Below are 13485 nucleotides of genomic sequence, written 5' to 3'. Positions count from 1 at the left end.
TTTCCTTCCTTCCTTCCTTTTGAGAGAGAGAGCAACAGCACGAGCAGGGGAGGGTCAGAGAGAGAGGGAGACACAGAATCTGAAGCAGGCTCCAGGCTCTGAGCTAGCTGTGAGCACAGAGCCCGACACAGGGCTCAAACCCAAGAACCATGAGATCATGACCTGAGCCGAAGTCAGTTGACAGTATTTCAATGTGTTCCTTAGGCTGAATATTTTAATTTACTAATAAATATTTTATTTATAAAACAAGAACTTAAAGTTATCCGATGGAAAAAGAGGTTTATCTTACTACTAAAGTGAAACACTATATATATGCATTATTCGTATGCAATATAACAAATAATTTCAGAATTACTAATAAATGAGCTCTAATGGACACATTCATTTGAGATTTACTGTGTTCTCTAGAATATGTTAAATAAGAGAGGAAAACCCAAGAATAGTGTGTTACTGAAAAGATTTTTCCAACTAAAAAAACCTTCAATGTGCATGAAGAAAATGTTAACTGGATTGTTTTGAGTGATAATATTACTATTATGATAACTAAGAAGATATAATTCTTCAACATTATTTAAAATGGTATGACAATTTTTGAATCCACATAAGGTTTTTCTTTTTTTAATACTAGCTTATAAAAAATATGGCACTTTGCTTTGACATGCTCAGAGACACAGTCTTTGGTTGAAATTGGAGACACAATTTGTACATGTATTTAACATTATGATATTTTGAGTACAGCAAGCCATTATTCACAGAGGTATCAGATTTCTAATTTCTAAAATAAAATTCACATTGCTTTGTGAAGTTTATGAGTAATACCTTTAAATGGAACTGATATCATTTGCCAGGTATATAGGGTAAATAATAATAAGTGAAACCTTGTGAAGGTGTCCTGACATAAAACCTATATCTTAAAATAAAAACTAGGATAAAATTTTAATATATTGGTATGGGACTTGCTGCCCCAAAGGTTTTATGTGGCCACTAAAATAGAACATACCACTGATAATCGAAATAATGATTCTTTTTAAAGTGACAACTAGATTTAATAAATTAATATACATTTGTTTAAAGATGTACAATGCACATTTTGTTCAATCCAAGGTTTAAGTATCCGGGAACCTCTATGTACACATGTACACATCTCAGGCCGCGACGGCGGCGCAAGACTCAGCGAGGGCAGTGGGGCCTCGTCCCGCTGCTCTCTGAATGCTGGGACACAAGTCAAATACAGTTAACTTAAAAACAATGCTGAGAGATCGCTGGGAAGAATCTCCAGAGAGAGAAGTCCACAAAAAAGGACACGTAAAGGCAAGGGGAAGGTTAAGGTAGTTGAGACCACGCTTTATTCTTGGGAGGACTGTGGAGGTGGTGGAGACGTGCCTTGCTTGCCAGACTTCCGTTCGTAATTCACGAGGCGTTGGCCCACAAGGTACTTGTCGTTTTTAATATGTTCATAAAGGCGCTTAAACTGGCGGACCTAGAAGGACAAGATCCCCATCAAAACCACAACCATCAGTAAAAACGGATAAATTCGCCGATGGACCAAGTTTTGCATTTCCGCAGTGACACCTAGCACAGGAACGACGCCAGACGCAATGACGTAAGGGACGCACAGGGAGAGCAAAAGCACAGAGATCACTGGCGCCACCAGCTTGCGAATGATATAGTGAAGGTCAATGTTCCGGATGCCATTTGCATAAACCTGCTCGATGACTGTTTTCAACCACCACTGGGGGCCCATCAGTGTTATAGCTGCGATGATTTTGGCGTGCAGGACTCCGAGTGCCCAGTCCTGCCATGTGTAGAAAAGGGGAGTCTGATCCAAGGGGACCCGCAGGGGGGCGACAATCACCAGCTCAAACAGGAGCCCCAGCAGCACAGCGACCACCAAAGTCTTCATGATCATGAGGGACCACTCTTTCACCTTCTGGAAGATCACCCTGCGTCCCTGCGGCATCCACGCTACCAGCACCGTCACAGCCCGTATGGTCAGCCAACAAACGTGTAGGCCACAAGCAGCTGTGTAGAGTTCATGAATTTTGGCAGTCCCCGTCCAAAATGACATTAACCAAAGGCCAGCAAATACTGGTAAAGTAAGGCAGATGAGGCTGGCAATCAGTAAGGTGATACACATGAAGACAATCAACAAAAATATCCTGAGTGGAAAATTTAAAGGCCTGCGGTAAGGCTGAAAGCCGACAGGCCGCCCCCTGCTGGAGTATGGCTTGGTGGGCCGTGTGCAGGCCTTCCCCCACCACGGGAACAGCGTTGTTATATCGAGCGTGCTGATTGTTGTTAACTTGCCGGTTTGCACTGTTCTCATTTTCTTCCTGGTCTCCCAATAAATAGGAGTGAGGATCCAGCAAGTACCCAGCAGTTACGGTCCATGCTCGCAGGAGCCCCTTCAGCCACTGCTGCGTGTGGCCCTGTTCCAGCAGCGCCGGCAAGACCACCTGGAGCAGGAGCAGCTCGAGGGACAGCTTGCTCACTGGAGCGTCACTATAAAGCATGACATTGTATGGAAGAAAATGAGGCAGCAGACTCTTAATTATACGTATAGGAAGCCAAAGCATCAGGAAAACAATGGAGCCGAAGACAATCACTGACAATAAATCTTCAGAGATCCCTATAAATGGGCAAATGGATCATTTCTTGTACTGGATTAAAATCTGGATCATTCAAATTCCTTAGAAACCATAAGACACCAGGTCGAAGTACCTCTCGCAGCAACAGAATGAAGGAGGCGAAGTAGAACACATAAACCATCCCCACCAGCCAGTGCAGAAACATGGTGGTCCCTGGCGCTGACTGAAAGCTCAGTTCTCGATCTTTCAAGGTAGCATCAAATATTTCCAGGGAACAGATATCCAGCCACCAGCCACAAATGAGCGGGAACACTCCTTCTACCACCACAAGCAGAGAGACCTTGACAACAATATAGCAGACTCCCAGTAAGGGAAGAGACCTGTGAAATTTAACCAGAGTGGCCAACCCATGACAGATGATTAGGGTTATCGCTAAAAGTATATATCCAACTATCGTTGTGATTAGACCTTCAAAATAAGATGCTTGGACGTGTTCTTCAAATCCCAAACCAACAAGGGAGAAATGACCAATATGGTAAGGGCAAAATGCAAAAACAAGAATGAAGAGCGTGTTTAGAGACACCACCCAGAAGACATGTTCTAGAAAAACTAGTGATCCATCAAGTCCTAGCATTCTTTCCCACTCTACCATCACATATATGATTGGAAATGAATAATTGCTTTCATGTATTTCTTTCAATCAAAAATTTGAATTAGCTATTTTAGCTATAAAGAAACAATGAATCATAGAAAGTAGGCAAATATTCCAAGATTAGAGAAAAGACATTTTTGGACTGATGATCAGAATATGGTTTTGTCCGAAGTTTGTGCTATATTCGCTGATGCTCAAATAAATAAATAAATAATTTAAAAAGTGTCTAGTGTTGTTAGACATAAACTGCTATTAAAACATTGGATGAAAGTACATGAAGCTTAAAATTTTACTCTCTACTTCGGGGAAAAGAACAAATATTTAGTTGTATGTTTAACGAAGCATATATCTTTATCAAAGGTAGATGTTTTCTAATATTAGTTTCAAGAAGCACTAGAAATGTATATTTTGCATAGAGTTACTAGTGTGAATTCTGGTATATTAAAAACCACAAGATAAAGCTCTTTGTCAAAAACAATATATTTCTGTGTATTGGCATTTTATATAGGAGGGACTCTTTTGCTTAGATCAATCTTTTGTAAAAACAAAAATAAAATTTTAAAAAATTAATTAAAAAATTTTAAAATGTTTTACCTCCTACCAAAACCTTTTATTTTCACAAATTTCCATCATTTTAATGCATGCAACCACATCATAAAAGGTATTACAAAGTCCTTGAAAACAGACCATCTGGGTTTTTTTCTCTCAATATAAACAAGAATTTGAAGTTAGAAAGTAATTAACTGAAATCTGTGAGTCATCAAAGACCTTCCCTTCCTGCAGAGACGAACCTTTTACTTTACACACATTTCTTGCCCACTAATGGGCTCTCAAAACTGACACGTGGGATTCTATTTCTTATGATGCCAAGAGATTTGACATCTGATAGTAAAACATTTGATGAGAACCTACATAATTAAACCATTTCAGAGAAAGCTGGAAAACTTTATTCCCTACACACTTTGTAGGGAGTAGTAACTCTGTTTAATCACTTACTTACAGTAACATGGGATGTGTGTGTGTGTGTGTGTGTGTGTGTGTGTGTGTGTGTGAGAGAGAGAGAGAGAGAGAGAGAGAAAGAGAACAGTGCATGTATTGTTTTGCAGAAAAGATACAGTGCTACAGTGCATTGGTTTATCAGATAATGTTGAGTTTTCCTGATTTAGTGACCTAGAAAACAAGCTAAAGTGTGGCCACACTTAAAGCTAAACAAGCTAAGTGTGGCCACACTTTTGACTATTCAGATACACAGCTCTTGTGTGTACAGAATATGTATATGTATAAAAATGCCCCAAGTAAAGATAATCTATTCAGTGTCCAGCACTTGTTTTGTGTTTCTAGGTCTTTAGGACCCTTCTCTGAAGTTTCCTATTTTGGTATCTTAGATGCTTCTGCAACCACATACAGAACCATTTATTTCTATGAACAGGTCTCCAAGTGTCATGTTGGTCTTTTATTCTAACTCATCAGAGTCCACATGTAAGTGGAGTCTTAAGAATTAAGAGGCTCAAACTTCCAGTTATAAAATAAATAAGGCATGAGGATGTAAGGTACAGCAGAGGAAAAACAGTTAATAAGAACTTTGTATGGGGACATTTCATAACTAGACATCATTATAGATCATATTGTAATGTGTAAAAATATTGAATCACTAATCTGAAATTAATACAATAATATATGACAATTATACTTTAATAAAAATCTACATTACACATAATATATCCCAATTATACATCAATAAAAATCAATATTATTCAAGATTATGTATTTTAATTTATATATCAAATAGACATGTACATGCCTCAAGATTATTAAATGTTACAAATCTACTCATAAAAAGAATTGACTGGATCATGGCTTCAGATAGGATAGGCTACATATCCTTTTTAAATTAGAAAAGTTTGAGTTTAAAGCACGAGCTGCTGTTGGCATCCTGTGATCTGAGTGCCATTTTGTAACAAGTGCGTCTCTCTCCAGTGCAGTAAAAGACTGAGAAGGCAAGGCTAACCCCAGTTCTGTGACCATTCTCCTTAGAGAAACAGACACAGAAATAAAAAGAGGACCCCATCAAATCCCATTTGAACCGGCACTCCAGACCTCTTGGTGAACACAATAATTGTATGTATTAGTAAGTAAAAAAGATAGCTGAAGTAATAGAGAAGTCTGATCAGCCAAAAATTTTAGCTGGATATACTGTAAGGATGCAGGTCTGAATTCAGCTTCTCAGAATCATTAGACAATAGAAGGGCATGCACTGCCCAAGAAAGGAGGGACCACCCTGGTAACACCCAATCAGGAAAGGCCAGACAATATATCTATGAATATATATGAGCATCATCTATATATTTTATAAAGAATCAACTCATGTGCTTGTAGGAGCTGGGAAGTCTCAATATCTGCATTTAGTAGGACCCAGAACATTTGGTGTGGCTCCACCCCAAAGATCTGGGAACCGAGGAAGGCAATGGTATACTATGTTGTTCAACTCAGGAAAAAAAAGCAATTTCCCAGTGAAAGTTTGGTCAAACCCGAGGAGTTCCTTCCTATTAGTGGCACCATCAGCTTTTGTTCTATTCAGGCCTTCAACTGATTGCCTGAGGCCTACCAGTCTTAGGGAGGGCAATCTACTTTACTTAGTGGATATATTCAAATGTTAATCAAATCCACAAACAGCCTCACAGACACACCCAGAGCAATGTTTGAAATTTGTCTGGCCGTCCTCCAGTGACCCAGTCAAGCTGTCGCATAAAACTGTCACAAAACTATCACTCTACTGTTCTGGTGTCGCTTACAACCTCACAGGTTAAATCTGAAACAGAAACATGGAGCTTTGTAGATGCTCTCAGATGCCTCCATCCTTTGCCTGGGTCTTGTCATTACTAGTGTCTTCTGCATTGTTATTAATAGAATTTGGGACTAGTTAAGATCTCTGCCTCTTCTGAGTCTGATTTGACAATCGGACACTTTATGGTATTTCAAAGAATTACAAAATTTTAAAAAATGTATTCAATTGTCATGAATAAAACTACTCTCAGTCTGTCTATATTTTAATATAATACATTTTTAAAGAAATAGTGGAAAAGTCATAGTAGAAAAAAACTAACATGTCGTGCTGAACTCCTCACCGCTGTAACTGGGCAGGTAAGATTTAAAGCCATTTTTGTATACCTGTTTTGGTCCCAAGTGCTTTTAAAGTTCTTTATTACATTGCAGTGGGAGGCACTTGCTACCAGACCACCTCTTTCTACTTAAAAACATTTCTTTTGATCAGGGAGAATGACACTCTTCTCTTTCCTTAGATATTTTTTCATTCTTTCTTTCCCCTGCCAACTTCCCTGTCCTATGCTTTTAGTATTTTTCTCTTTCTACTTTCTTACTAAGAGGGAGAAAGTATTTTTTCTTTTAGTCTCATAATGAAAGATGAGACAAAATAGAGTATATTTAAATTGATCTATCAAGAGACTAGGAAATTTTATGTGATGGCAAATTAGTATCAGCAATGTCAAAGAAAAGAAAAAAAAGTAGATTTAGTGTACTTGAAAGCACTGAAGGAATAAATGAATCTTGAAGATATTTAAGATTTGATTCCAACATTTTTTCCATTGGATTTAAATGATATGCTATAACATTTTGATCTCTCAAAAGCTTTTGGTCACTTTGCCTGCCTTAGAAATTTATTTTCAAGACACATTACTATACTCTGGGGTTTATCTACCCAGATTCCCATACAATCCCATACTTGTTGGTTTTTCTCTACTCTGGAAGCTATTATACTTGACAGGCTAGGGTGACCAGAGTGGAGACCAGATGGCAGGAAAGGACAGACAGTACAGCAAAGAAGTGACTCCACAAAGAAGAGGGCAGGTTGTTAACAGATGGGGAGTGGGGATCAGTGACGGACACTCAGCACCAAGAAATAGGTGGTTGAACATGTTGAGGGAATTTGTAGACAATTGCAGAAACTAACTATCTCAACTTGCATGTGGCTGCGGGGGAGGGGAAAGGGGAAAGGCCATGTGCCTGGGGAAAGTCGCACAGCTTAGAGGTTGACAGCGCAGGTTCTGGAGACAGGTGGCTTGGTGGCAGACTCCAGTTCAGCACCTATTATCTGTGCACCTTGAGCAAATAACTGTATAGCTGCGCGCTTTAATCTCCCCATTTGTATAATGGAAGTAGAAATACTGTCTGTCTCAGCCTGTTTCGACAAATAGTAGCATGAGCTATTAAGTTAGAATGATATTTGGCATGTTAGTATGTGCAAACTAATTAGATAAATACAAAGCACCGTAGCATTTTAGCTTTGTTTCTTCTCAATCCCCCATCCTTTTGGGTGAGCATTACACATAACAAAGAATGCTTCTCTCTGTTATTGGAAAGTGATTTCTGGGGAGACATATCAATAGGAAGAGGATGGAAAAAGGACATTGAAGAATCCCCTACACAGACGGGAAGGTAACAGCAGCACCCACTTCCCCTGCAACTTGGAAGGAGAGCCTCAAACAGAATTCCACACACAGGACTGTTCTCTAAAGTCAGCATCAACCAGGTGCAAACAACACTGTGCCAATGCCTAGGAATATTCAAAATTATTTGGGCAAAAAACATCCCTATGAAAAGCAGGCCATCTTAATATAGAGCCAAAAGGATCATTCACTTGTCAGTATTCAAGGCACTGTAATCTTGTGTTATGCTAGTAATACCTGTGATTCGCTACGTAGACAAACAAAGCAAGTTTTATTTGAAAATCATTACAGGGCGCCTGGGCGGCTCAGTTGGTTAAGTGTCCAACTCCTGATATCAGCTCAGGTCATGATCTCATGGTTCTTGAGTTCAAGTGCCACAATGGGCTTGGCACTGCCAGCTTGGAATTCTCTCTCTCCCTCTCTGCTCCTCTCATGCTCATGTGCGCACACACTCTCTCTCTGTCAAAATAAATAAATAAATAAATATTTAAAGAAAAATAAAGAAAATTAGTACAGATATATCAGAGTGGAAAACAGGAAAAGTTCCTGTTGGGGGAAGAACATTAAAATACGGTTAAAAACAAAAGGGCTGGGGAGGAGGTGATTCAGCAATGAGAACTACATGGTCTATAGAAAATTAAAAAAAAGAGTCATCTTAATATCAATTAAAAGTTGGCCTTTGTATCATCACAATGCACTAGAAATTTTAAACTGACCCCCTCCACAAAGGTCTTTTGTTGGTCTGAAGTCTGAATACTGTAATGCGCACATGAAATCAACTACATGTATTTGCTTTGAGAGTAAACTCCTAATGGTTTGAACCCATTGGACTATTTTTGGCTGGAACTTATGTCTCCAATCCCTGTACCATTAAACAATCTTTGAAATAAACAACAGTACCCTGATTCTAAAAAAATGACAGAACTCTACTTTAATTCTGGCAGTCCTTGTGCGAAAAATTCTTTGAATCATGCAGAATTCTCCCTTTCTGGAAACATTTCTTCACATACCTCTCTGTCCTTCCTTTCAAAATGCACATTAATGTGATAATAGGTATTATTTCCTTGCTTGTAAAATTTTTAAAATTTTGTCTACTGATATACATACACATGTATGTAAGTTTCCAAATAGGAACATTTTCTCTCTGCATTTCTTTTCTGGATAAAACTGTTATTTGCTTTATTTCATGATAGTATGCTAGGGTTTCCATAGCAAAATAATACAGACAATATGGCTTAAACAACAGATTTTTCTCTAAAATTTTGGAGCCTAGATGTTCAAGTTCAGTGTGTCAGCAGGTTTGGTTTCTCATAAGGCCCTCTCTCTTTGGCTAGAAGATAACTTCTTTCTCAGTGTGTCTTCAGAGAGCCACTCCTCAGTTTGTGTGTGTTTGTGTCCTATCTTTTCTTAAAAGGACACCGGTCACATTTAGATTAGGGTCTACCCATATGCCCTCATTTTACATTTTACATTGACTTTTACATTTTAAAAGTCAAATCTCTGTAAACAGTCACATTGTGAGATGCTGGGGGTTAGGGCTTCAATATATGAGTTTTGGGGTACAGATCAGCACATAATAGGAAAGGGTGTTAAAAAAAATGATCCAGGGCACCTAGGTGCACAAGTTTGTTAAGTATCTGACCCTTGATTTCAACTCAGGACATGATCCGGGGTGGTGGGATTGATTGGGATTGAGCCCTGTATCAGACTTTGCACTGTGTGTTCTTAAGATTCTCTCTCTCTCTCTCTCTCTCTCTCTCTCTCTCTCTCTCTCTCTCTCCCCCCCACTCCCCCCCAAAATAAATAAATAAACATTTGTAAAAAAATGAACCAAATCAGTTGCAAAATGTGTTAGGTACACCACTGATAGACTTCAAAGTAAACCTTTTCTCTTAGAAAATAAGCTTATGTCAGAATTTATTTTTCTCAAAGCCAGCACCCATTCTTCTGGCCAGTCTGCTCTTAATATTGTGCCCCAACTATACAAAACTAGGTTTGTCTCACTGGAGAGTTGGTGCAGGGGACTGTCAAGCTACATAAGCAAGTGAATGTTTATCTTTGGGAGTACAAGAAATGCTTTATTGTAAGGGCTGAGACTCTGAAGCCAGGCGGCCTCTTCCCGGTTGTAGAACCCTGGGCAAACTAGCTAAGCTCCCTAAGTCTCAGTTTTCTCATTGGTGAAACAGTCAACAAAACTAGTAACAATGAACTATAATGACAGGCACTATTCTAGATGCTGGGATTTATCAGTGGACTAAACAGAGCCTTGCTCTAATGGGATATTAGAATATCTGTCAGTGCTAGAGCAAACAGAAAAAGAAAAGCAAGATACCGGGAATGGGTGTGAGAGGGGCAACTTTATTTTATTATATTTTATTAAAAAACATTTTTAACATTTATTCATTTTTGAGAGACAGAGTGTGAGTGGGGGAGGAGCAGAGAGAGAGGGAGACAGAATTTGTAGCAGAATCTAGGCCTTCAGCACAGAGCCCGACACAGGGTTCAAACTCATAAACCACGAGATCATGACCTGAGTTGAAGTCAAACACTTAACCAACTGAGCCACCCAGGCGCCCCAAAAGTGGCAACATTAAATAAAATGACCAAGGAAAGGGTCACTGAGAAATTGAAGTTAGCAAATGGATTAGTAAAAGGTGCTTAAAATGTGAACGAAGTGAGATAGTGGTCTGCCCACCTCTATCATAACAGAATAAGGTATATATATCCACTATGTTTGGTTTTGCACAGTTCAGTTATTCTAAAGGTGGAGAAGGAGCATGTATCAGTAACTATTAGTTAATTACCTGTGTGGACATGTCAAAGAAGTCCTAGAACCAAATATTACAAGCCTACCTATAGGTTATTGTAAGTTTTGTTGTCTACAACATTGTGTTGACTGCATTTAGGAATATGTACAAGTGAAAAGAGGGCAAGTAAGTTACTGGCATAAGAATATACATATGCTTATGTTTCTTGGTAAAATGCACCTGTTCATGTACTCAGATGAAAAAAGTATGTGCAAGATGAGGGAGAATATATATGTATATTCCAGAGACTATATATGTGTGTGCAAAATATTAAGTGATTTTAGTAATAGAACTTTGTATTTAGAAACAGATGAGAAAGGTGCTAAATTGTTTTTGGAATTGTTTGTTGCTGTGAATCCTCAGGTTCACTGAACTGAAAAGAAAAATATCATTTTGAACCAACAAATAAACCTGTGAATTTTTAAAATAAAGCTCTGCCACTTGATTTGAATTATTCATTGCCTGCAGGGCTTCAGTTGATACGTTATGCATTTTTTTCCTTCTGGATATTTCCATAGGACATTATCTAAGTGAAAAATTCTGGACTTTTCAAAGAAAAAAGTGAATAAGACATACTCTACTAATTATTTCATGAAAAAGGTTAAGCATAAAGTATATTAGTTACCAGAAATCATATATTGTATTTTGAACTTTGAGTATTTTATGTTGTAAGACTCTGATATATTTTTTAAAGTTTGTTGATTTGTTTGTTTGTTTGTTTGTTTAGAGTTGGGGGGAGAGGTAGAGAGAGAGGAGAGAGAGAATCCCAAGCAGGCTTACGCTGTCAGCGCCAAACCCAATGCAGGCTTTAATCTCATAAACTGTGAGATCATGACCTGAGCTGAGATCAAGAGTTAGATGCTTAGCCAACTGAGCCACTCAGGTGTCCTGTTTGTCCTTCTTACTTTCAGAAAATCTGGAATATTGCTGAAACCATTCAGGTGGGCCTCACACATGATAAATGGCTACTTCATTGAGAAACAGAGAGGAGCTAATCACCTGGTGATGTGTTCTTTTTGTGAATGGATTTCAGCACAATGTGACATATAGGAAAGGGACTCCAGAACCAGAAGCTTGCAATAGACAGGGCTTTCCCTTCTTAGCTCTATGCTTTTGGCTCAAGCTCAGAGGGAGATCCAATCTCCATCTCTAAAGGATTAACTACTGCCTTTCATTAAGGAATATCTCTACACCAAGAGAGTGCCAGTGAATGGCCTGCATGCAGGTGTGCCATGCTGGGCCAGAAAAAAACTGGCCAAAGGAGAGCATGATGTGCATGATCACAATTGTTACTGGAAACATGCTAAAATCAGCTTTTATTTTTCTTCCTTAAAAAAGGATACAGTAGTACTTATTAACAACTGCAACTTAAAGTTCCTCCCCAATCCAAACACTCAAAACTCTACCAAAGTACTGAAATAATGGGAATTTGAATGCATTGTGTTCACGACCCTACAATAAGATACTATAGTCAACTACTCATTCATTGTGCCAAAATTATTCATAAATTTGGATAGGTATGTATCTAATTTGTACTAGTTGAATTCTGAAATATTAAAAACAAAACTGATTCCCTCTGGTCCCTTAGAAATTGTCTTAGTGGATAATCTGAAAAAAGTAATGATGATTATTTATCTTTATCTCTTTAATGATATAATTCCCATTTTTAGGTACACTAAGATTTATATGCATGTGTATATATATGTATGTAGATAGCACATATATGTGTGAATGCATGTGTGTCTAGAAGAAACTGCCCATTTTAAATAAAAATCAATGACTCAAAAGAAAAAGACACTGAGAAGTAGCATTCTGTAACATAAGTTTGAAACATTGGAATCAGATAGGATTTGGTTGAATTTCAGCTCTGCATTTTGCTAATAATGTACCTAGAGGCTGTCTCCTAGCCTGGATTTCATTTGACTCTGTAGTAGCTGGGAAAATAATGTGTGCTTCCAGGGCTGTTGTGAGGACTCAATTAATTAATGTGTATAATACTAATTTGTATTCTGCTGCTGCTCCCTTTTATCTTCAATCTTTCTTTTTCCACAGAGTTCTTACATCCTCTCATTTCTATGAAGTGAGAATTCTGTACTCAACACTGACACAGATACATTCCATCAATGGGTGAAAACTGTATCACCAGGAGCCACACAATCAAGAGAGAGGGATCTTTTATTACTAACTTCTAGATAGTGTATTAAAAAACTTTATTAAATAATTTTGCCTGCCTCCCCCCACCCCAGAAACAAACTTCAAATAACAGAGATCATTTTTCTTTAAACCTTCTAACATACCACCAAGGGAGCATGCTTTCAGAGAGAATGCCACTAAAGAACTGAGGGGACAATTACATAATTAGATGCTTGTGATAATTTAAAAAATAACACTAGTAGTGCTTTTTGAGTACTTCCTATGTTCAGTGTTAAATGCATTACATAGCTTAAAAAAATAACACCTTCAACTATACTGTGAGGCTGGTACTTTTATGATTTATGATCCATCATTTATGCAGGAGGAAAATATAGCTTCAGGAAGTGTAGACACTGGCCTAAGGTTACAGGATTAGTAAGTCGCAAAGCTAAAATAAGAACCTAGGACCGTCTGTTGTCAAAACCTCCAGTGATGCATACATTTTGGGGACAAGATGAGAAAAAATATTTTATATAAAAATTGATCTTGATGATTTTTTAATGTTTTTATTTATTTTTGAGAGACAGAGAGAGACAGTGTGAGCAGGGGAAGGTCAGAGAGAGGAAGATACAGAATCTGAAGACAGACTCCAGGCTCTGAGCCAGCTGTCAGCACAGAACCTGATGTGGGGCTCGAACCCATGACCCGTGAGATCATGACTTGAGCAGAAGCCAGACGTTCAACTGACTGAGCCACCCAGGTGCCCCTCTTGATGATTTTTAAAGTCCTAAAGCTTATCTATAGAAAATCACTGCCTTATAACCACTAAGTATTAGAAACTT

At 38.3% G+C, this 13485-nt stretch overlaps 1 pseudogene; it reads right to left on the bottom strand.

Moving 5' to 3' along the window:
• Positions 1–1325: 1325 nt before the first annotated feature.
• LOC115301050 lies at positions 1326–3240 on the bottom strand (annotated as a pseudogene).
• Between the last annotated feature and the right edge of the window lie 10245 nt (positions 3241–13485).

The sequence above is a fragment of the Suricata suricatta genome, chromosome 1, assembly GCF_006229205.1.
Source record: "Suricata suricatta isolate VVHF042 chromosome 1, meerkat_22Aug2017_6uvM2_HiC, whole genome shotgun sequence".
Classification (NCBI taxonomy): Eukaryota; Metazoa; Chordata; class Mammalia; order Carnivora; family Herpestidae; genus Suricata; species Suricata suricatta.
Note: the sequence above shows the minus strand (reverse complement) of the source record. Positions and strands in the feature narration are given on the sequence as shown.